The sequence below is a fragment of the Pezoporus flaviventris genome, unplaced genomic scaffold (assembly GCF_033815535.1).
Source record: "Pezoporus flaviventris isolate CSIRO_AGI_PZ_B2104156 unplaced genomic scaffold, CSIRO_AGI_Pfla_v1 ptg000007l, whole genome shotgun sequence".
Taxonomy (NCBI): Eukaryota; Metazoa; Chordata; class Aves; order Psittaciformes; family Psittacidae; genus Pezoporus; species Pezoporus flaviventris.
The window spans coordinates 27846100-27872741 of record NW_026892555.1 but is presented as its reverse complement, the minus strand read 5'-3'; the positions used below and the strand labels follow the sequence as shown (position 1 = coordinate 27872741).

The window sequence follows — 26642 nt, the reverse complement described above, 5'->3', positions numbered from 1 at the left end:
AACATCATATAAAGACATTTTTGGTATCAATGGGAAGTTGTACCACTCACTACCTACAATCACAGCAGGTAGTAGTACAGATGGAAAAAATATACCAAACATATGACAGAAAAATCACTGTCCAAACTCTTTAGTTATGTACAAATTTCTTGGCAGAAAACTCCATTAACAACTTGTTGAATTTTCTGATGATTCAGAACTTTGAACAAGTAGTTAATGAAGACTGCATGCGTCAAAAGGAGTTCAGGTAGATGACTTAAGTATATAACTGGATTCACACATAGCAAATGAACTCTAACACTGAAGAACTTAAGGTATCACACATACGATTTCAAGAATATAGTAAGTATAAGTTGGACTGTTCTGAAAGCAGGAGGTTTTGAAAAGTGCCTGTGAATTAAAATGGATTGCAAAGACTAAGCCTAAAAGGTATACAGAATACTGAGCCTATAAGGTATACAGAATACTGAGCCTATAAGGTGTACAGAATACTGGGCTAAAGCTGGTGTACAGTAGTATTGAAAACCTTGCCATTTTTCTCAGAGAATGAAAACTAAAGAACATAGGCAAATACCATTTCCAGTGCAGCATAAAATTTATGCAATTTGTCAGTATGTAGATTCAGTTCAGAGCAATTGGCAATATTGCTCTAAATTTCAGGAGTCTAGGATTAAATCTGATCTTGAAAATGGTAAGGTCTTTTGAAGATCTCAACACTGGTGCTTTCTTTAAAAACAACAGTATGAAAATGACACAGGTCACTAAGTATTTCTGCTTTCTTCATCTCAGTTGGAGACCAATGAAAACTGGAAGATTCCAAATGATGGTGTCACATTGTTGCATTTCATTATTCGTGTTGCCACCTGTCAGAAAAAAAAAAAAAATCTATATGGCCTCCTTTGCCAAAGCTTCCTTCCTTGGTTGTCATAGAAATTTTGCATTTCATCAAGGGTGCGTGCTTTTATATTTTATGAATATTTCTAAGGAAGGATCAGCTCTTAAATTCTGAGTTTGAGAGAAGAAATAAAACACACTGTAATAACTCGTACATCAAATACGGCAGATTCATCATGGATGTACCTTTTCACTGTTTTTCCTTTTAATTTGGTTGGCTTAGAATCATAGAACCCCAGGATAGAAGAGACATCAAGGATCATCTGATCCAACCTTTCTTGGCAAAAACGTGACCACAATTAGATGTCCTCGTAACCTGTCCAGCTGCATCTTAAAAGTGTCCAATGCTGGCTAATTCATCACTTCCTTGGGAGATTATTCCAGTAACTGATTGTTCTCATTGTGAAAAAGTTTCCTCTTGTGTTCAGCTGGAATGTCCCCTGGAGTAACTTGCACCCATTATGCCTTGTCTTCTCCATGTGACTTCTTGGAAAAAGAGAGTCTCTGTCTTTGTAGCCACCTTTTAAATACTGGAGCATGGTGATAAGGTATCCCATAAGCTTTCTTTTCTCCATGATGAAAAAACTCAGTCTTCTAGAGAAATGAACTGCAGAAGTTGAATCATAGAAAATTTTTTTTTTCTTCTAGATTTGCTGAATATACAAAATAGATTCCCACAACAAATCAATTAATAAATTAAAGGCTTTATAATTAAATTAATAAATAAATTAAATCTTTATATGTTACATGGATCTGTACTGCTACTGTATTTATTATATTGTGTTCTCTGTATGTCAGTACAAAGCTTTCTTATGTATGTATACAAATTACATTTTTAAGTTACTTTAAAAATAACATTTAAAATAATTATTTGTATACTTCCAAAGTATGTGTATTAAATAATTTCTAAAATTAATTAGGTATAATAAATTTAAGATTTCTACAAGAAAGAGTGACATTTGCACAGGAAGACCTTATTGAGATTAAATTATAGTGTGTTTAGTTTGTTGAATGTAGAGTATCAATACCAAGAGCAGTGGAACTTTCACATTTAACATTTCTCCATATCATTAACTTTGGAAAGTTAATAGAGCAATGATACCACACTGCCTGAGACCTTCTTAAGCAGAGTGCATGACTATATTACTGGAGTTGCACTGTACCGACAGTAAATGAAATCTTCTCAAGACCAGAAATAAAACCTGAACTATCTCGATAGTCTACTTTGTCTGCATGTAAAAAGTTTATTTATGTCTAAAATCTGTAATGGTTTTGAGCTCACATACAGAGCAGAAAAACGTAAGTTCTCTGTGAAGGAAAGCATGAAGCTCTAGACCTTGCTCTATAGGCAGCTGCCCAGTCTGAGATTATAAAGGCATTATTTTCATAGACAGAAACCTTAAGAGGGTGCAGTCTATCTAGTGGTATTTTAATTACAGAAAAAAAGGATGAAGGTGTAGAAACATTACTTTTGTTTTTCTGTTTGAAAAATCAAAAATTCTATTATATTAAATAGTCTATTTAAGCACATTTTCAGTCTCAGCATCTTTAAAATGAATCCTATGAAATCAGTTAAATCTAAAAATGGTGGCAATCATAGATGATCCTTCTGGCTCCTGCAATGCTTGCATTAAAAATACTGCATCACTACCAGGGTATCTGGGATTCTAATCAAAGATTTCTTGAGAGAAAGTAATGAATGTTTCTCTTTTTTATGCTTTAGGAAAATTGTAGATATCTTATTTCTGGACACTTGCTGGCTGGGCTGAGCTAATACTTTACAACTGTTAATGAAGTGATTTCGAAGCACCACAGACTTTTTTTAAAACTACGGTAATTACTTTCAAAATTACTTTTAGTGAGGGAAACCGTCTTCCACATGTCTGTGACCTTTTTTGATCAGTGCAAGAAGTAAAATGATCATGTCAAGAAGCCTTTGTGTATGTGTATATGCACCATGCATGCTTATGTACATGAATTCATATAAATGTGAATGTGGATGGCTGTATAATAATTTGTGTGTATGCATGTATATAACTATACATCATATTTATATAAACTTCTCATCTGTAACTACTCCTCACCTTGACTGATCCTCTTTAAAGATTCTGGAATAAAGTCCCTGTCAGGCAGCTGAGCGGATTGCTACAGCCTTCTAACTGAGAGACTGGGAAAGTAAAACTGCAGTATTGGTCAGCAACAATCAGAAAAGAACTAGCTCTGACAGATCTCAATCTTTCCAACAAAGAGACAAACACTTGCTTTAAGGCAGTCATAAAAGAATTCTGCATGCTTTAATACATGCTAAAGTGAAATACCAAGAGGCTATGTTATCCTGGCTGATTTTTCTTGTGAACAAATGGATTCAGCAATGAGAGGTGGGTAGAATATGAACCTCAGGTATCACTAGAATGAGCACAGAAATAGGGAGGTAAAAGTGAGGTTTGGGTGAACCTTTTGTAAAACATACCTAGCTTAGTGCAAAAAATAATAAGAATTTGGGGTTTTGTTGTTTTTTTTATCCCATTGTGAAAATTCTCAGGATAAATTATAACTTTATATTGAATTCAACAAAGACCTACCAAAAATTTTCTGGGCTGATAATTTCCAATTTGGAGTTTTTCATTAAAAAGGTATCACTGGCAAAACTGGTAAGAGAGTTATTTGAAAAATAACCCCTCCAAGAATCAGAATGTATTAAGTTTTTTAATGGAACTGAAATGTCTTCTGGCTGAAATGGATAGATCTCTGCCTGAGATCTCATCAGCATAAAATGCCTTACTGAGAAATTTAATCTTTCTGTTATCAAACATTCAAGAGGCCTTAACAAAAAATGCAATCTTACTTTCATCAAGCATTCTTTATTTATCTGTTAATTTCCTGTCTTGTAAGCAGAGCTGATTGCAAAATGGATTTTTCATTGGAAAATTGGAAAGATAAAAAATAATAATTATGTACCAAACAAAATATCTCATTTCAACTGGAAATATTTTAATATATTTTAAAGTATTTATTTATTTAGAAAGATAAAATGTGTTGGATAAGTTAGAAAGATTTTGCAGAAGTAACATAATTTAAAAATGTTACATAAAGTTTAGTCTAAAAATGCCTTCTTTTTTTTTTCTGGTAATTTCAGTGTTTTTAAGAATTGTGGTTCAGGTCAACATCAGCATTGTCTATGGAGAAAGTAATTACTTGTTGTTTCTAGCCTAAATGAAGAATTCAGAATATTTATTTTTATCTTCTGTACAAGGATAATTATTATGTGCTATGATAGCTATCTTTTTATTCCCAGCAAGTGTTAGCTGTTATCAGCAATATCCTGTCTTGAACATATAGCAAAGTTTCAATTTTAGTAAAGCCAAAAGGAATTACACATTATTTCTGTAAACTACAAGGTTTCTAAAGGGTTGTTATACCAGTTGAACTTGATGTCATATTCTCCATCTGCTATGGCAGATGCTCCATTCCAATGTGAATATTAAAGTCATTCTGACAACAATTTTTGTAATTATAAGAAGTATTCAGAACATGAAAGGAAGATGCTGCAGTTTTTTGTTGATGTGTATGTCATTACATATGCCACAATGAATGTGAGAGCAAAATATATTTAAGAAGTCAGTTCAAGTTAACCATTGACAACTATATTCTTAGCATTATTTTTAGTGCACATTTTTCCACGCAGTCTACAATATAGTATCTTAAACTAAAATATTTTGTAATTATGGTTTTTATTTGTAGGTCTGACACAAGTCTGCTGTGCCACCTCAAATGCACTTTTGTTAAAATAACCAGTCACAAACCTATCCTTAAATTACTTCAGAAAATAAAGGTAAAGTGAACAGGAAACCTTTCCCTTACTGACCTGAGTAGTAGTCTAACAGCACAGACTATAAGAAATATTCAACTAAATTTACCTACAGGAATGAACAATAAGAATCTAAGGGTTAGTTTGGTTGTACTTCTATAATACACAATAAAGACCTACTCATAATTCACGTAAATGCACATGTGTTAGAACACTACATAATATAGGTAACATCAGCTAAAAATTAACTAAAATTATCACGAAATCATAGAACAGCCTAAGTTGGAAGAGACCTCAAAAGATCTACTTCAATTTCTCCTGGAAATTTGCCTAGCACCCGGGTGAGATTATCTTGCACCCTGCCCGGTTGTGTCTTGAAAACCTCCAGTGGTGGGGACTCTACCACATTCCTGAGGAGCTTGTTCCAGTGAATGATTGTTCACTGTATAAAATTTTTTTCTTATGTCGATATGAAATCTCTCCCAGTGAAACTTGCACCTGTTGCCCTTTGTCTTCCCCATACGGCCCCTGTGAAAAGAGAGCCTCCATCCTCCTTGTAGCTGCCTTTTAAGTACTGGAATACTGGGAACCTTTGCTCACAGGACAAATTCTCCAGCCCTTTGATTATCTTTATGGTCTTCCTTTGGACCCTCTCTAGTCTGTCCAAAACATTATTGAATTGCAGAGACCAGAACTGGACACCATATTCTATGTGTTGCCAGACTAGTGCTGAATAGAGTGGCATGAATCACCCTGCAGATGCAGCCCAGGAGCCAATTTGTTGCTGCAGTGGTACACTGCTGACTCACATTCAGCTTGTCTACCAGGACCCTCAGGTCCATTTCAGCAAGGCTGCTACCCAGCCACACAGATCATCACCTGTACTGGGCTCTTCAGTTATTCTGTTTCAGGCGCAGGACTTTGCACTTGTCTTTGTTAAACTTTATAGCGTTCTTTCCAGACCACTCTTCCAGCCTGCCCAGGTCCCTCTGGGCAGAGATGGCTCTCCCTTCAGATGTGTTCACCTCACCAGTTAGTGAGTTTGGTAAGATAAACAACTTGGTGAGAGTGCTTTCAATCCCATCATCTAGGTCATTTATGAACGTGTTGAACAGTGTGGGACCCAGTATCATTCTCTGGGGGATCCAACTTGTGATGGGCTGCCAGCCAGTAAAAATGCTTGACCTCCACCTTATGAATACAGCCTGTTAGCCAGTTCCCTATCCGTCTTTCAGCCTACCCATCCGAGCTGTTTCTTACCAGTTTCTCCAGGAGAAGGCTACGACAAACAGCGTTGAATGCTTTGCTTAAGGCCAGGTAAATACCATCCATATATGGTATTTATGGCTCTCCCCATTTAGGCAAAAGATGTTATTTTGTTGGAGAATATGATCAGGTCAATCTTGCACAATTTACCCTTGGTAAATTTGATTTCTATGGGGTGCTGAAATGATATATATTGATGGCATCAATGCATTCTGAGAAACAAAACTTTGGGGAAAAAAAAAGGGACTGAATATGTCTTTTTAATTACATATTATTACTATTACAAATTTATGTCAAGAGAAAAAAGAGAAAAGGAGGCTTGGATTTCTTACATTTTTGTGACAGTTGCTTTAATTGATAGTTTCAGTGAAATTACACTTTCTGAAGAACTTTTATAAGTAAAGGTCATTTCTGGAGTATGTGCTTTTCAAGTTATCAGTTTAAATACCCATTTCTTCACAGTTATGCTCTTAGTCTGTGGGAAGAACACATGCATTAAGCTACTGATGAAGAGTAAAATGTGTCTCCTAGCTATTATCAAAAGTTTCAGGAGCAGATGCAAGATGTTCAGAGGCCTGAGGAAAATATAAGCAACATAACCTATTCACTGGGTTTTACCCTAAAGCTCATCAGCTAACAAAAATTTTCAAAACTTCAGCTATGATGTTTACAATTCCTCAGAAACTCATTACAATAATTATGGTAACTGTAGACTTTCTCAAAACCCACATACATATCAATCCAGTATACTGCTGATTCTGAAGGATTGTTTACTAGCTACAGAGCAGTGACTTCTTGCTTTAATAATGCCCTGGAATCAGAACAGGCTTTACCCAGGGTCTTCATGTCTGACCTGTTTAAACATTAATACCCCGTAATCCAGTCTTTTTTCATCCTTGGAAAAAAAAGAAGAGTGAGCATATTCAGCACTTGAAGCCTTTTCTAATAGCACTCCTAATCCCCGGATAAACCTTATAGCCCACCCACCCATGCTAACAGTTTCTGTCTAAGGTTGCAAACAACATGCCAGGCTTCTGACAACTTGTGTGATTGAACCATTACAAATCTTAAAACATAACTAACCCCTTTGCTTATGTACCTTAAGCCCTTGCTAGACTGTTTTGAACAACCTTTATAGATGTTCTTTTCACCATCACAAAACAGTGTTATTTTGTTACTACTCTTTTCTATTTCATCACAGTATTACTTCCTTTCATGTTTATTAACCTGAAACTGACCTAATGTACCTTCTGTGGTGGGTTAGTTGTAGTTAACTTTCAAAATCACACCAAACTACCGGCTTATTTTCCTCCTCAACAGGACAGGGTAAGAAAATAATGAGGGCAAGAGCAAGAAATCTCATAGGTTAACATAAAGAAAGGCACTTATGAACTACGGCACTGGCATGGTCAAAACAGACTTGATCTGGAGAAAATTTACTTAATTTATGGCCAATTAAAATAAAATAAAAAAGACTAACTTTGGTAATGGGAAATGAAAAGAGACTTAAACAAAGGCTTTCCTTTCCCTTTTCCCAGGCTTAGCTCCACTCTCTACCCTTCCATAAGCAGCACAGAGGGGATAGAGGATGAAGGGTGCCAAGTCAGTAATAGCAGTTTTTCTCTGCTGCTCCTTCCTCCTCACACGTCTGTGCTTTGGTGTGGAGTCTCCACAGGCAGCAGTTCCTTCAGAAATACCAACTGCTCTGACATCATTCTCCACAGGCTGCAGAGGAGTCTCTGCTCTAGCACCTGGAGCACATCCTCCCTCTCCTCCTTCCCTCACCTTGGTATCTGCATGCCTGTTTCTCACTTCCTTTTTCTTACTTCTCTTTCTGCCTACCGAGCATGTTAGTGTTTTTGAAACAAGTTATCACAGAGGCACTGACAGCTTGTCTGAGGAGCTCAGCTGTGTCCTTTCCTGGATCTGCTGTATTAAGCTGGAACTGGCTGCATCCTGCACGGGACAGTGCATCCTGCACGGGACAGCCCTGGCTTCCCCCCACAGAGGCTGCACTGTGCGCCCCCCCCCCCAGTACCTGGGCACTGACACCACATGCAACCTCTATAGCTGCAATCCCAGTGCACTTGTAAGGAGTTTTCACCTCTTTTCCTGCCTTTGTGCTGTGTGATTGATATCACATAAGAAAGAGACCCATATAGCTTAAGGGTAAATTTTACAGAGTACAGTTCTTTGTAGACAATTATTTGTAGACGTACCCTGAAGTCATTGTGAGAAGCTTCAGATTAAGGTAGTATGCACATCTTCTCAACAAGTGCCTGAAATTGGAACTTCTGAAGCTTCTCCTGTGATTGATTGATATGTCGTTACAAATGACAGTGTTAATTTTCAGATATATTGTATGGCAAAAACAAAAATTACAAATGTACTAAATGCTATCTATAAATGAAATTCACTTAAATTAGTAGGGAGCTTTGCATGTTGTCCTTTTTTACATTTTTCATTTGCAGAACCTTAGTTGCTGAAGCTTTAGTTGCAGTCCTTTACTGAGAATTGAATTTTAGCATGTTTCATCATGTGTCTTTACAGAAGTCACTGGTGCACATGATACTCAATGTATGACTGTGTATTCATGATGAGATGAAACACTTGTGCCCAGGAACATGCGCAGACAGGACTGATCTTTGCTAGAAAATATTATTTGTTGAAATGAAGAAAATAAAGAAATGAAAATGTAGGTTGGAAGTACTTCATACAGTAATTATAAATTCCTGTAAAACCATCTGTTCCTGTTGACATTGAAGACTTCTGAACTAGGCTGCACATTTCTTGGATACAACCATATATACAGCATGTAACTACTATGTTTCTTTTGGAAAACATACTATCATATGTTAAATGTCTGAAAATAAAAATAAGAAAATGAATAAAAATCTAAATACCAATGTGCAGGGGAAGGCCTGGAGCAAATCCTCTTCACAAAAGAACAAGTAAGTCATGATTAGTGATTAAGAGAGTTTTTGCATACTCCAACAGCTTTTAGAGGAAATGTCTGCTACAAATAAGGTTAGTTTGTTTCGGTTTTTAAACTATTCCTCTTAAATTTTTGCTCTAACAATACAGGTGAAACCACAGTGAAAATAATTTTCCATGTTTGGTGGGCACCCATTCAGCATGTGTCAGACTAAATGTGGCAGGTTACTGATGAAATTATGTCATACAAGAGATTACTTCATTTTGGGCTAAAAAACATAAGTAATGAAATGGTATTTTATTGCTAACTCTCTGACCTTAGCTGCTTGTATGCCATGTTCTCATTGTGTATAAAAGCATAAAGGTTTACAAAGTGTAATGGAATTCTCTGAGATGAATTTTTATTTGTTGGGTTGTGTAGTAAAACACTCATTCCTTATGTTTGAGACTTGTGAGCAAATGCTTCATATATACTTACGTTCAGCTCATGACTATGTAGTAAGATGAAAATATATCAATGTTTCTGCTATTTCTTGAATATGAAAAGAAACTGGTAGTGAAATCTCAGGTGGTGATAGCACTTGTGCAATAATTTCTATATCAGAGCAGTAGTGACATGGGTTGAACTTACTGTTTAACTATAGAACCAGTTTGCACTTACTTAGTTTCATAGGTTGTACAAAGATACCATTCTTTTTAACCACAGAGTATGTCTGTCACCCAAAGATGACACTGTCTTTAACTACAGAGTGTGTCTGTTTAAGTGATGGTATTTCAAAACCTTTGTTTTGTTCCCTTAGTAACTAACCCCAATATTCCAAAATCTTAATATTGCAAAGCCTTAATATTAAAAAACTTTAATATTGCAAAGTCGCATCCCCAGTATGTGGAAACAACACTGTTTCTCTCACAAGCTTGTTTAGCTGTAACAGCTATCTAACAAGGGAACTGTTGTCCCATTTCTTTTAGCTTTGGCTTTGCTTTGTCAATTTGTGTGGTATAACATTTATTGTTGTATGTAATTTTTGTAAAAAATAGAAATAAAAAGCAGCTCAGCTTTGTAGAATGCATTATTTATGAACCTAGAATAAAAATACAATGTGGAAGAATACAGGGGATTACAGAAAAGTCTTTGAAAGCATGGACACAAAATGTTACCAGGGTCTTTAAAGCTATGAAAAAAATGCCATTGCTTAAGTTTTGGTTATTAAATAAATGCATCTTTGGGAGTTAGGTAGAACAATTTAAAGAATAACAATGAACAGATAACTGTTGCATCCAATATATCATATACACCAAATGTGGATTTTGATCATGAAATTAGGAACAATGAAGAAAGAGTAAAGTGTAGGGCATGGTAGAAAATGTAGGAAAATAATCCCAACTATATCCCAGAATGAAGAGGAAGAAATCTTCAACATTAACACCATACTCCTTCCAGAAGAGACTTAGGATGCTAATGACTCAATAAAACCTTCCCCTAAACTGATGTTGTCAAAGATGGGATCCAGTGGAACAGCAAAAAGGCCAGAAAAATCATATAATATTTTTAACTGTGATATTTATTATTCATACTTTTTATTTAGTAGATATATTTTTTTCCTTTTTCTGTAATAGTTAATGCTGAGCTGTAGTGGGTTGACCTTGGCTGGACACGAGGTACCCAGCAAAATACTATTGCACCTCTCCTCAGCAGGACAGGGAGGTAGAAAATAAGATTGAAAAAAAAAAAATCCCTGCATGGGTTAAGATAAAGGCAGTTTAATAAAGAAAAAAAAAACACAACCCAAAGGCCACATACAGAAGCAAAGGAAAACAAAATTTTACTCTCTGTTTCCCATCAGCAGCCAATGTTTGGCCTCTTCCCAGGAACCAGGACTTCAGTATGTGGAAGGGCTGCTCTGGAAGAGAAATGTCACAAATAATGTCTCTTCCTCGTCCATTCTCTTAAATTTTGCTGCTCATCAGACATCCTATGGTATGGAATATCCCTTTCCAACACATCCCTTTTCCCAACAGCCAGTTTGGATCAGCTGAACTGGCCGAGTCCCCTCCCAAGATCTTTCCTACACCCTACACCTACTGACAAGGGGTGAATATTGGAGAGACAGCTTTGTTGCTATGGGAGCACTGCTCAGCAGTAGCCAAAACACAGGTGTGTCATCAACACCTTTCTAGCACAGCTCTATGACGGCTGCTATGGGGAAAGTTAACTCCACCTCAGCCAGACCCAATACATGGGCTAAAAAGAATTGATTAGACTGTTTCAATTAGACTATTAATAAATTCTTGTTTTTCTACAGAAACTCCCAAGTTTAAGAGCAACAAATGAAGAGAACATAGTAAAGTTGAGGTGTGGTCTAGATGTAAAAAGGAACAAAGAGAGAAAGAGAGATTCAGTCTAGAAATCTGTGATGATCCTATATACCTGGGAACATTTCAAAGAGGAATAGAATGCTTCCTGATTAAATTATCTAACAGCTTCTCTTCCCATACTTCCTCCACTGTATATATGGCATGAATCCTGCCATGTATTATTTGTTAGACCACTAAAATTATACACAAAATATTGCTCAAAAATCGAGCACAAACAACAAACCCTACAATAAGGTCATGAAGGTCAGAATTCTCACACATCTCAGACTTGGCATTTTGCATTATATTTATCATTGTAATTAAATCTAACTTTGTGACAAATCCAAGTATATCTGAAGTGTTTGGAAAGAATAATGAAAATATTTATTCTTATCGCCTTTGCATTTCTAGTCTACTCTCACACACTTTGGAGTTTCAATCAGAAAACAGAAAAATTGGGAAATAGATTAACACCATATAGACTGTTTTCTCTCTAATTGCCCCATGATGTTATAATTCAAAGACAATGTGTACTGTCTGTCTGAACATCACAGCCTACAGTCTGTTGAAGTTCTATGTGTAGACAAGAATATATATCCTGGGAAAAAAAAAAAAAAAGCAAAATTGGTGAGGAATGCTGTAGCCAGGGTTCATCCTGTTAACAGAAATACAAGCAACTGATTCTCTCTTCCCAAAAAACAAGTTGCACTCAGCTGCCCAAAATGAATTAATTTTATTGTTCTTAAATCAAGCCAACAACCCAAAAGTCAATTACATGTTTATTGAGGGCTATTCACTGAAACCATTGAAAGGCACAGACTACCATAAAGATGTTAGATAATGGATGTGAGCACACTGCACAACACAAACAAATCCTGGTGATATCTAACAGCTGATTTTATCACACTGCAGTTTAGCCAGTTGGAGGGGACAGCCCAATTTGGATTTAGTGAAGCATTATTCAGGCAATTCACTGTGCCTGAGGATGAATATCCTCTTAGCAGGGACAGACAAACTGAAAACTAGTGAAGTTCACAACCTAAATTATTAATCACCATGTTTTATTTTAGTCTAACATGGGCTTTGAAGTTTGTAACTGTGTGTAAAAATGAATATTCACCCCATTCCCCCATGGTGAATACTTTATAAACTAGGGCATTTTAATACATTATAAAAGAATTTTGTCAAAATAAACCTGAGTAGCATCATGATTATTAATGATGCTTTTTTTATTTGCATGGAAAGAAAAAAAATTAAATAATTTGCAATATCAGGGAATATGGACTTGCAAAGTAAGCCACTCCATAAAATAATGTTTTTTACAGTTTTATGAAAAAGAAAAAATACAATAAATCAGTCATGATGACAAACTTTAGTGATTCACACTAATGATTTCTTTTTCCATTTTTCATTTGGTAAACTTCATTGATCATGAAAATGAAGAATTGGTCTCTTCTGGCAAGCAAATAAGTGATACAAACAAATTGGTCCTTAGCAGTTACCCTTCTTTCAACATTTAGCCAAGGCTTTGATAGGAATACCTTGCCAGTTATTTCCCCTGCCATGGTTTTTCAAAAATGTTGTGGTAATACTGCAAGGAATTTGTTTCAGCTCATGAAATATCAGTGTAAAGTTTGAGATTTTTGTGTTGATGTTATGGAATTGTTGGATCATTGAACTGGAACTACATAATCTTCTTTCCAACCCTAACTATTCTATGATTCTATATCAGTCACATGCTAACAGACTTGAAGAAGGGGCATTACTAATGAATATTACTGCCAAGCTTTGCACACCATACTTTTCTCAAGGACTAGAACTAGCAATAACAGATATCTATAACTGATGATTTTTTAAATGAAGTGCAACTGCAGAGTGCAATTCTACTTCCTAAATGTCCTGTTCAGGCTCTAACTCCCCTGTAATAGGACTGTGCTGCAAATTGGGTCATCTAGTCACTTCTATGTAGGTTTCAGAAGCAGAATGTATGTTTCTCAATAAAAGGGAGACATGTAGGTGTTTCTAATGTTTCTCATTTGATGTGTTACAAATTGCATATGGGGCGGCTACCCTAAAAGCAAGTTATCTCAGTTTATAATAATTCTTAAAACTAACTAAATAAGTAACAATGAAAAATAGTATTTTATGACATCTTGCAAATACCTGCTGATGCCCAGTCTATAGCTCTGCTTCACAAAACACTTCAAATAAAAGATTTATAGTGAACTTCCCTTCCCATGGGCAAGACAATATTTCCTAGGTGAAAAGCAGTATCTGAAAGCTATGTCTTTTTTTGGAAGGATTAACCAGATGCCAGTACAGCTGTTTTAATAAAGACTTAGGTTTAATTTTCTCAGTATTATTCCCAGTATGGTACAGATTCAGGTTATTTTCTTTTACAAAAGGGTTACCAGGTTTTCTCAATGCAATACCCCATTATTAGACCTGCTGAACCTTAATTCTAGTCTCTAAAGAGTAAAGGACCTCTGACTATTTTTTAATTTTTCTTGCAATCTCCTTTTGTACTCCCCATATCTCAGTCTCTGAACACAACAGTCCCTTCTGATGTTTTTTGATTTAGTTTCAAAAAAATAAAAACAAGGAAGTTTAGGATATCAAACTATGCAGTACAATATTTTGAAGCTTAATAAAGAAACCAAAATCTACTAGAAGGTCATTCAGGATATAACGTTTTTTTTCTCTGAGTTAAGAAATATTTCTCTCTCCTTTCTTTTAACTTTGATCTTTTTATTTTAAATTGTGTTGTTTGCCTTGAAATAGAGTTCAAACACAGATTTCCTGGATAATGAAATGCTTTACATAAGCAAAAGTTGTATGCCTATTTGATGGGGAGAGAGGGAATCTCAAAAACAAAAGACCTCTTGTAGACAGAATTAGTAATATTATGTGTTGATACATAAATTAGCATTGTTTATTCTGAAGATACCCCAAAAGGAATTGTAAAAGAAGTTTTAAATAGAACCAAGATTTTTAAAATTAAATGCAGGACTGAAGATACCCCAAAAGGAATTGTAAAAGAAGTTTTAAATGGAACCAAGACTTTTAAAATTAAATGCAGGGATCTATTCCATAGTGGTTAAAATCAGCAAAGACATTTCTTACACTTCCACCCTTTATGTTTTTTCTTACACTTTCTACTCTTCCACCTGTGATGCTAATAGGATGATATGAAGGATAATTAGGAAAAAAAAATGGTACTGTCATATTTTAGGCTTTTGATGTCTTCCATCTTCTGCACAGGTGCTATTTTGGGCTTCCATTAACTTCACAGTTCACAAAAACAGTGATGCTATATCTGTTCTTTCATATTTTGGATTTTGGAGCCTTGCTTCTCATTACATGCCGGCCAAGTTACCCATTCGACATCTAATTTCATTGCTCTCAGACAATAATTAGGGTGAAAAAGGAAATTAATATCATTCCCTAAATGCATGGATATACACCTAATATGCACAATGTATGCAAAGTCTTCTAGGATTTACTTTTCCAAACAGGCACAGCAAACACCTAGGATTAGCAAATGGTGTGAACTTTCTTGCCAGAGAAGTTGCCTTGTGGACTTCTGAAACCATGAGAAGTTACAGCAAACAAAACCTTAGACATTCCTTTGTTGCACTGAACACCAGTGCAAAATTTCAAGCTGTTAAAACTCTGTTTAGCAGTTGTATGATCCTTAGGCAAATAATGGATTTTTGCTTTTGAGCTGAAAGTTCTCTCTGTAGTTGTAGTCTTGTCTCCAATTCACCATGAAATATAAAATATATAACCAATTAAATAAAATTGACATAAATAAAATTACAAGGTAGAAGGGATGTTGCACCTTTCTGCTCAGTTGGTGATGGTATAGTACCATAGAAGTGTACGATTTCAATGAAGCTGGAACACAGAAAAAGCAGCAGCTTAGTGACTTTTTAACTTGTCAGATTGGACAGTCAGACCTTAATAGGCAGACAGATTCTAGTTCCTATGTTCATATAAAAATATATATAAGTAATAAAATATTTCTTTAATAGGAACACCTATTAGGAGCAGGAACTGCATCTTTGCAGTCCTTCCTGACCCTGCTACATTAATTTGCAGATTTTTTAAATTTCTCAAGTGTCTACCCTCCCTCCTGCACAGGGAACCAGTACACCAAAGTGGTACTTTGAATATCCCTTTGGGAATCACCCTCTGGACCCAATTCTTTCTATCTCTTTTTTTTTTCAGTCCTGCAATGAGAAAACCATTGTTGCTCGCAAATGCATAAGAGGTGTGTGTGTGGCGCTTCATGTTCAGGCCTTTGAAAATTTTATGCTATATTCAATTTCTAGCATTGGTTCCTCTTTTCAGCAGATTTGGCATTTAAATAACATGGTCACAATTAGTTCTGTGCTGCAAGTATTGTTATAGGCAGCTCTGGATTTGTGAGAAAGGAGGGCACTCTGACTCTAATGTCTAAACATAAAGCTATCACAACAGAATAGTTTTCTTCTGACTTTTGAACTCTGAGATCAGATGCAGGAGCCAAGAGAATAGGTGGTGCTGGAACAAGCCATGTAACGTGCTTTTCCTTTCTGCTTTCCTCAGAGCCATGATATAAGACAGCAAGACATCAGGGCTGTAATCACTTCCATTTTTGACAGCCTGATAAATGCTTGAAATTACTGTAAGCAGGACATATCTTCAACTTGCATGTGACAGAGTCTCTCCATTAAAGTTTACATAATAGTGTTCATTTATACAAGCTGATAATAAGGCCAAAACATGCATTTCAGTTTTTCTTTCCTGTTAAGACTTTAAAAAGAAGCTGAAAAAAAATTTCCTGCCTCTGTGTGAGGCAAGAAAGCAAAGGCAGTTTTGTCTTGTTTTATATTCTATTTTTTATTTGAATAGATATGAGTTTTTAAACTTACAGCTGCATATGTACATTTCTAGCCCACACAATTACACAAACATAGCTGATAGATTATCCCAACACAAAACTCACTGAGTACAAGCAGAAAGTAATTACCAGTAGATGTTGTTGTTTTTTTAGGGATAAATAAAGCCAGGTCTCTTTCACATTATGACCTGCATCTCTGGGGAAGTGAGTCTTTTTCAAACTTTTTTTAAAATGGCTAAAACCAATGCTTCAAAGAGAAAATGGAAGCCATGCTTAAATTATGAGAAGGAATTTGGAAAGAATGCTTTAAAAAAGGTTTAATACAGAGTGGTCAACAGATCACTAGCTGTGTGCATTAGGATTCCTGGAATGATAAAAGTGGTGTCTAATTTTTACACAATAAAATATCGAGTACTGTGTTCAGCTCTGGGATCCCCAGCATAAGAAATACATGGACCTGTTCATGAGAAGTCCATGAAGATGATCAGAGGGCTGAAGCACCTCTCCTATGAAGAGAGGCTGAGAGACTTGGGCTTGCTCACCCTGGAGAAGAGAAGGCTCCAGGGAGACCTTAGGGCAGCCTTCTAGTACCTAAAAGGACCTACAAGAAATCTGGAGAGGGACTTTTTTACAAGAGCATGTAGTGATAGGACAAATGGGCATGGCTTTAAACTGAAAGAAGGGAGATTTAGATTAGATATTAGGAAGAAGTTCTTTCCTGGGAGGGTGGTGGGACACTGGCACAGGTTGCCTAGAGAAGCTGTGGCTGCCCCATCCCTGGAATTCTTCAAATCCATGTTGGATGCAGCTGTGAGTAACCTGTTCTAGTGGAAGGTGTCCTTGCGCATGTTGGGGGGGGGGGGGTGTGGAACTGGATGATCTTTAAGGTCTCTTCCAACTGAAACCATTCTATGATTCTATGATTACCCCAGTAACCCAGGCTTGTCGGTCATGGGGTAATCCATCAACCTGGGTATTGTCAAATTTTAGGTGATTCATAAATTATGTCCCTTCTGTTTTGCTCTCTTTTCTGGTATGAAGTAGTCTCCTGTTTGATTCATTATTTTTACACTGATGACCTTCAAAGACTGCCTTCATTTTTTTATGGCCATCTACAAAAGTCAATTCACAGTTAAAGAGTGAGACATTCTGGCTGTTCTCTGCTTTCAGTTCTTCATTCTTTCTGCTTGACTATAGGCTTCTTCACAGCCTTTCCACAGTCCTGCATCTGTAATCACAAATGAAAAAATGGGTTCAAAGGTAAGTACAGGTTTTTTCTTCCTTTCTTTAACACATAATTGGCATTCTGGATCCCAATCCTACTCAGTTTTTATACTAGTTCTTCATCTGTACCTACTTTAATTCAGATGTCGCTTAGTTTGCCAACTGTTATTAATTATCCTGCCTTTAATCCTGTTTTGTGCTGTGTCTCTTGATTTTCACAGTATCACAGTATCACACAGTATGCTAGAGATTGGAAGGGACCTCGAAAGATCATCTAGTCCAATCCCCCTGCCGGAGCAGGAACACCTAGGTAATGTTACACAGGAATGTGTCCAGGCGGGTTTTGAATGTCTCCAGGGAAGGAGACTCCACAACCTCCCTGGGCAGCCTGTTCCAGTGTTCCGTCACCCTCACTGAGAAGAAGTTTCTTCTCAAGTTTAAGTGGAACCTCTTGTGTTCCAGTTTGTACCCATTACCCCTTGTCCTATCATTGTTTGCCACTGAGTAGAGCCTGGCTCCATCCTCGTGACACTCCCCCTTTATATATTTATAGACACTTATAAGGTCACCCCTCAGTCTCCTCTTCTCCAAACTATAGAGACCCAGCTCCCTCAGTCTTTCCTCATAAGGGAGATGCTCCACTCCCTTAATCATCTTCGTTGCCCTGCACTGGACTCTCTCCAGCAGCTCCCTGTCCTTCTTGAACTGAGGGGCCCAGAACTGGACACAATATTCCAAATGCGGTCTCACCAGGGCAGAGTAGAGGGGAAGGAGGACCTCTCTCGACCTACTAACCACCCCCCTTCTAATACACCCCAGGATGCCATCGGCCTTCTTGGCCACAAGGGCACAGTGTTGGCTCATGGTCATCCTGTCGTCCACTAGGACCCCCAGGTCCCTCTCCCCTACACTGCTCTCTAACAGGTCGTTCCCCAACCTATACTGGAACCTGGGGTTTTTCCTGCCCAGATGCAGGACTCTACACTTTCCCTTGTTATATTTCATCAAGTTATTCCCTGCCCAACTCTCCAGCCTGTCCAGGTCTCGCTGGATGGCAGCACAGCCTTCTGGCATGTCAGCCACTCCTCCCAGCTTAGTGTCATCAGCAAACTTGCTGATAGTACACTCAACTCCCTCATCTAAATCGTTGATGAATATATTAAATAATACTGGTCCCAGTACTGACCCCTGAGGCACTCCGCTAGTTACAGGCCTCCAACTAGACTCAGCCCCATAGACTACAACTCTCTGGCTTCTCTCCTTCAGCCAGTTCACAGTCCACCTCACTACCTGATCATCCAGACCACACTTCCTCAATTTAGCTGTGAGGATGCTGTGGGAGACTGTGTCAAATGCTTTGCTGAAGTCAAGGTAGACCACATCCACCGCTCTGCCATCATCCATCCACCGTGTTATTTCCTCATAAAAGGCTGAGAGATTGGTCAAACATGATTTCCCCTTGGTGAAGCCATGTTGACTGCCTCTCATAACCCTCTTATCCTTGATATGCCTTAAGATGGCACCAAGGATAAGGTGTTCCATCACTTTCCCAGGGATGGAGGTGAGGCTGACTGGTCTATAGTTACCCGGGTCGTCCTTCTTGCCCTTTTTGAAGACCGGAATGACATTTGCTTTCCTCCAGCCCTCAGGCACCTCTCCTGTTTCCCAAGACTTGGTAAAGATGATGGAGAGTGGTCTAGCAATGACTTCCTCCAGTTTCCTCAGCACCCGCGGGTGCATCCCATCTGGACCCATGGATTTATGGATGTCCAGATTGCTCAACTGGTCTCTAACCCATTCTTCATCGACTAAGGCAAACAGCTCCGTTGACCTGACTTCATTTTCAAAGGACAAGCTTTCTATCTGTAGTTTTGTATGCTTGTTTGTTGCAGGTTTTCTGCTTGTTTGTTTTGTTGTTTATGTTTTTCCTAATTTCAAACTTTAACTAGTTTGATTCAATTATCACAGTTGAGCTGGAGCAAGTTCCTGCTACTTTTAAAGTGACTGTAGCTATTTACCCACAGAGTCTCTGAGTCTTGATGCTGAACTGATTCTTTTATAGCCACATTTTTTATATGATTTCATGGCTGACTCAATAAAACTGACCAATTAGTTGTGACATATTTAACTACTGAAGGTTTAAAGCTATATCTGCTTAGATTTGCAAATGTTGAAGTGTTTCAATCTATAGAAGCAATTAGTTGATGTGAGTATTGTTGGAGAAATCTTACTGTACACATTCAGGAGAATTGAACACACATTTGCAGTTAAATATATATATTTTATATATGTATATAAATAAAAACCAATGCATTGGAAAGAGTTCTACCACCCTAAGTAGTTCTACAGAGTCTGCAAAGATGCATCATGAGCCAGTTCCTTGTATACACTTCCACCAGTACCCGTCCTGTGAGCACTGGCAGGGAATGTCTCAGCCTGGCTTTAGTTCTTTAACAGCATTACAGTTGCTCTCATTTGACATCATTAGAGCTCAAAACAGTAAGAATTTTTAAGAAGTTAATCACTGGTTATAAATTACAGATAAAGTGAAAGCAAAGTTACACAGGCTGCCACTAACACTTCAGGAAGACACCCCCTTCTCTCTCCCTCTCATCTTCTTACTCTCTTTTTCTTCACCCAGTTCCCAGAGCCTTCCTCTTTTTCCCAAAGATGTTTTGTTCTTCCAGAAGAGGTGTAGATCAGGTCCATGAGTGCACCTGGAATCTCATCTATTAGAAAAAATTCCAAGACCTGTCTGAGAATTTACCTGTCAGATAAAAGTTCTAAACACTCAGGTTTATATTAAATTTCTCAAATGTTAAAAGCATTTACAATTTCAGACCATCTATCAAGGAAGTAAATAATATTGCATTCCATCTTTTTTCGTAATGTACGAGAGCATTTTGTAACATCCACTAGCAGATGACAGTCATTACCCTATCTCTTGCATCGTACCTATACAAATTTGCTTATGAACTCTATCTTTTCTCAATTTTCCATCTACACAGAGCCATAGAACAAAAGCAAATCCATTTAGTCTCCTAAGTTCTAACACAGACTTGAGATTTGACAAACTGTATTGTAATTATGATTACTAGTCCTTATACTAATCGCACTAAAAAGTTTCAGCTTCCAAGCCTTTAAAATAATTATACAGATTTAAGCCTAATTTTTTTTTCTAATAAATGGTTGCTTAGCTAATTGCACATTATACAATATTGCATAAAATTCTGACAAGTTTTGTCAGGTTAAAGGGAGGGAGAATGGATATATACCAATCTTTCTTCTCTCCTGTTTTAAATGCTGCATTGTAAGGTGGGATTTTTCAAGGCTGTTTAAGGGGATATTTTACAGTGCTTAGAAGACAGAAACACAAGAGTTAATCATAATGTGTGTATTTCTGTGACTGAGGCAATATAGACATACAACACCTGCTTTCTTCTTAGGCTAATTAGCTCTGTAGAGATGTAAAACTCATTCTTCTTTACACCATACTTCTCTAATGCAACTATGCATTTTGGAATTCCCAGTTCAACATGCTGTTCAATGCATTATTACATATTTTATCAAATGTCCATGTCAGCCCTCTTTGCAAGATACCCTTTAATAAGGTAAAATTAAAAAGCTGAGAACACATTCTTTTCAAAGAAAGTATTCCCAAGACCCTGGCACTTCTGGAAACCTCAGAATTTCTCACTCCAATGACACCTATTCTCATTAATTAATGTACATAAATTCCCAGTGTGACTAAAATGCTTGCATCTAATGTTTAGGCACTGGTGAGCTCTGCCAAACACTGTTCAACTATCCATTAACCCTTAATTTGTATCAATGGCCCTAAGCAACTTTTCCAGGTTCCTGATACTGTTGATTTTGCTCAGTTTTAAATCATGGCTAACTTGGTCATCTTTCTATATCTGCGGAGTTTGCAGAATGTTAACTCTCTGGGAGTTGCATGAAAAATCTAAACTCTGATGAGTTTCACATGGCAGCAGGACAGAGTTCTCTGCAGGTTTAGCTGTGGGATCTTCTGATACAGATAATTATTTTCGTCTCCTCTCCCACCCCCGCCCCTTCCTACAGCTAAGGAACTGTCAAAATACATTTTCTATACTTTTGCTTGTGTCATGATAATAATAATAATAATAATAATACCATCTGTTATAATAATGCTATTTATAAATTCAAACAAATATATGGATGCAAGTGATATGGGATGAATTTTGTCACATTAATGCGACAATGACTTGTTCATTTGTGTAGTGTTGACTGTATCAGTAAACATTTGCCTTTTCTGGTCAGTAATGTGTATGTTCCACCTGTCTTGGTCTCTTTTTGGTGGTTGCACTATAATTTGTATTAATTTGGCATGACATATTATTGCAAGTTAATCTTAATTATACAAAAGGAATAATCTAATTCAAATGGATGAACCACACAATGATTTTAAACTAATCTTTTCTATCACACGCAGATGCTCCTTCCTTGCAGTTTACAAATAAACCTTTTTGAAAAATTATTCCTTCTTCTGCAGCCACAGTTGGAACACAATTCCCCACTTTCTGGCAGCCTGTGGATTAGATGTGTTCTCAGACAGATTGGTTTGTAAAAAAAAAAAAAGAAAACTTGAAGTCCCCTCCAGAATTTTATGCTGGCCATCTGCTCCTATGTTCTGCTTTTGTTTGATTCTTTCCTTGTTTACAATACCAGTTTGTATGGTACTCTACATCCCATGAATTTCCTAGAACATGTCCTTATATAATTTCATCCTTGAATTATTTCCTCTTAGGCAATATTTAAAAAAAAAACCAATAAATATTACAAATTAAGGAACACATGTAAGGATCTTGCAAATACTGAAAAATAAATAAAAAAAATACTCCTGTTTTGATTATTTGTTTGCATTGCTTGGCAGAAAAAGGCTAGGGTTTTTTTCAGCAACCTGGTACGTTACATTTGCCTGAGTTAGGAACTAATTTGAATAAGTTTCTATGACTTAGCAGCTGTTCAAAGAACAAAGTTGTCAATCTTCAGTTTATTCATGCTACAATATTCTAACAAGTCTTTAATCTGTATGTAACCTAATTTGGTTGGACTATTAGCTCTTAATAGAGGAACTCTTTTAAACTAAGACTGTGATTCTGTGATACTAGTTCACTAAACTTGTTCAACTTCTGAAGTCTACTGATTTTTCCTTGTTTGAATTTTTTATAAAGAAATGACAGTTGAAGGACTAAAAGTATAATTTGATATTATGGAAGTATTACTTCTTGATGAACATCAGAAATGGATCATGATCCCTACAGTTTTTTTGTTAAAATCTGATACACTAATGTGATGAAATAAAAGTAAAAAAGATTCTGTTCTGAATGCAATTTACTGTTACAGATTTAGCACTTAAAGATGTCGCAGAACTGGATGTGTTCCTGCTAAGCAAAGTTTTTGCTAGTGCTGCCCTTATTACATAATTAGAAGCTTCTCTTGATTCTCATGAGAGCAGGCAAGAGAGCTACAAGATATTATATTTAATGTTTCCTAATTTTATTCAAAGAACTCATAAACATAGTGATAATGCCGTTTGTTTGTTTTTCTGAACATGAGATTTTCCTGTATGTTTCAAAGTGTATAACTCAGAGCTGGCAAGATGTTACACTCAGAATAGAACTTGCTGACTGGGGTAATATTTTAATTTTTACTGCAGAAGGAACTAATTTTTGTGTCAGTATTTGCCTTTCTGTTGTTACTGGTTGGTTTCATCTGTAAAGTGGAGATATCAAGACTGTAAAATGCATATGCCCTGATCTAAAAGCACTTTTTCTGATTTTTCCTGTACACCAATGTACCTAACACTGTACTTGTGACTGAGAACAGTTATCACTGAACAGCCTAAGAGGAGCTACAATGCATTTCTTCACATTTTTTGAGTGGCATGTAACTACACTCACAAACGTTACAAGAGTAAGTGTTAGTGTGACTCTTCATTAGTCCAATTTTCAATCCAGGTTTCAGAGGACTGTTCACTAATTCATTGAGTGGGGAGTCTTGTTATATTGAAACAATTCAGAAACATATTTCCAGCATGTTAAAATAATTTGTTTTCAGATTACTGCATTTGTACATCTAGTACACATGATGGCGTGATTCACCCCTAGATATGTAAATATATTTATTTATTATTTTTGAAGCAATTAGGGAATCTTTGTAGTGCACTCATAAGTAATGCCACCAGTCCATTGATTAAAATTCTGCACACTACTTATTTATGTGAACAATTTTTTTAATGCATTTTTTAACTTTTTTTAAAAGTTTAAGTATCAAGTTTTTACAACAAGAAACAGGAAAACAAACTAAAAAAAAAATCCTAAAAGCTTGCATTATCTGGAAGCCCCTTGTAATAATGCTTCTAGTCATGAAGATGAAAATAAAATTCTTCAGAGAGATCCTTTCAAGTTTAACATCTAAAATGTAAAGCATGAGTCAATCCTCCATTTGCTTATTTATAGAATAATAAAATCATAGAATCATATAATAGTTAGGGTTGGAAAGGACCTTAAGATTTTCTAATTCCAAGCCCCCTGCTGTGGGCAGGGACACTTCACACTAAACCATGTTACCCAAGGCACTGTCTAACCCGGCCTTGAACACCACCAGGGATGGAGCATTCACAGCTTCCTTGGGTAACCCATTCCAGTGCCTCACCACCCTTACAGTAAAGAATTTCTTCCTTATATCCAATCTAAACTTATCCTGTTTAAGTTTGAACCCTTTAACCATCGTTCTGTCACTACAGTCCAGCATCCTTACAGCCCCCTTCAGATACCGAAAGGCTGCTATGACATCTCCACACAGCCTTCTCTTCTCCAGGATGAACAGACCAAACTTTCTCAGCCTGTCTTCAATACAGGAGGTGCTCCAGTCCCCTGATCTTCCTCGTGCCTGTCCTCTGGACTTGCTCCAACAGTTCCATGTCTTTTTTATGTTGAGGACACCAGAACTGCACACAGTACTCCAAGTGAGGTCTCAAGAGAGCAGAGTAGAGGGGCAGGATCACCTCCTTTGGCCTGCTGGTCATTCTCCTTTTGATGCAGCCCAGGATATAGTTGGCTTTCTGGGCTGCAAGCACACACTGCTGGCTCATGTCAAGTTTCTCATCAACCAACACCCCCAAGTCCTTCTCCGCAGGGCTGCTCTGAATCTCTTCTTTGCCCAACCTGTAGCTGTGCCTGGGATTCCTCCAACCCAGCTGTAGGACCTTGCACTTGTTTTGGTTAAACTTCATGAGGTTGGCATCAGCCAATGTGTATGTTACATTAGATCACAGAAGTTTTTGGTCATTTTCTGTCTAACAGAAATCAAAACAAACAAAAAAAGAAAATTTTCAGATGTCTTCCATATAGCAAAACAGATTAAAGTTGATTCTTCAGTTTAACACTTACTTCAGTCTGTGAATTGATATGAAAACTATCAGGGGGTTTTGTTCCTAATAGTGGGATTTCACTGTAAGTTAGTTAACTTGAGTAAAAAGAACAACCAAAAAAACAAACCTTTTTTCGTGCAATGAAAGTGAGTCTCCTGCATTCATTATCACTTTCAGTAATATTTATGAAGACCATATCATTTAGATGTGTCTTAAGACTGTTTTCTTACGTGAGCTACCAAGAGTTAAAAAAAAATAGCTCAAACTCAAAAGAAAAGGATGGGTCTACATGGGCTAGTGGGGGAGGGAGTACATGGAAACAATAAGACAATAATGTGATGTAGAAATAACATTCTCATCATTATACTGTTTAACTTCTTAATGGGTTGTAGAAATAAGCAGTTTTAAGAGCAATCTGCAAGAGAATAGTGATTTAACTCCTCCAGAATGTAAGAAGCACTCTGAAAAACAAAAAACAAAACAAAAAAAAAAAACAAAATAAAAATAGGCACCTTAAAAAGTAAACAAGTATTCAAGAGCATGATAGGGAAACCAGAGATAAGAATCAATCACTTGATTAGAGATAAGAGTTTGTTAAGAGCCTTAAATATAAAGAAAGTAGTTAAACTGCAATATCCGCAAATAATATTTTGAAATATTTTCTCAGTCCTCTGCCAAGGGAAATGAGATTCTATACTCCCAGACAAAATTTCAGTTGGCAGCAAGCTGTATTTTCCAACTAAAGTGCTGGGCTTCTATAATGAAACCCTGGCTCTATGGACTTCAGTGCCTAGGCAAGAAGAGACAGGGTGTGAGATAGCGCTTTACTAATTCCCTTCAATCCCTTGGTACATATTCATGGACAATAAAAATGGAAACATACAAATACAAATGGAATTTCCAAATTAAGAAAAGAAAATTTAAAAAAAAAGACAAACCAAAGGATAGAGTACAATTTTGAATAGTATAAATATAAAAAAATAAAAAGTTAAATCAGAATCTTCATGTGTTTGAATAAATCTTCTCTTTATTAGTAATGCTATGTACAAAATGGAAGAGGGGGGAGTAGTGAAGACTTAAAAATTGGCCTGAATATCTTAGACATCTGATTAACCGCAAGTCACATTCATTTCCCTAAAAAACTGAATTATCAGTGTTTATAAAATTTGTCCCACATGGCTAGGAATCTAAATCTAGGCCAGAATTTAGGCTGAGTTTCATAATATTTGTCTAAGTCCTTTTCTGTTTTGTTTTGTGCATTAAGCAGATTTCAGATGAATGAGGCAGATATTTTAAGTGGCATTTTGAAGGCGCAACTGCTGAATCACATTAACTCAAAATGGCTATCCAGGTCTAGTTTCCTCATCGGCATTTCAAGAATAGTATCCCACCTTGAAAGCTGAATCTAAATTGATGATCTAACGGCTAAGCTCAGAGCTATCTTCTTTTAAACATGATTTGTCAGGCTCACTCCCTGAAGTCAGGCAAAAATTTAAACGTAGATGCAGTGTTCAGTTACACCTCTGACACATATGTGTGTGTTGACTTCAAGCTGACACTGGATTTACACATGTGAAGAGAACATTATATATCTAAGAGCAACTACCACTTGTAATCATAGAATAGTTAGGGTTGGAAACGTCCTTAAGATCATCTAGTTCCAACCCCCTGCCATGGGCAGGGACACCTTACGCTTTACGGTTGGCTTTCTGGGATGCAAGCGCACACTGCCGGCTCATGTTCATCTTCTCATCAACCAGCACCCCCAAGTTCTTCTCCGCAGGGCTGCTCTGAATCTCTTCTTTGCCCAACTGCAGCTGTGCCTGGGATTCCTCCGACCCAGCTGTAGGACCTTGCAC

General features: G+C 36.9%; 1 long non-coding RNA gene across 1 annotated transcript in view; it reads left to right on the top strand.

Annotated features, from left to right (window-relative positions):
* The window catches only part of LOC133266724 (uncharacterized), a 796291-nt gene that overhangs the window by 654342 nt on the left and 115307 nt on the right, over nt 1-26642 (top strand). The window lies entirely within an intron of this gene.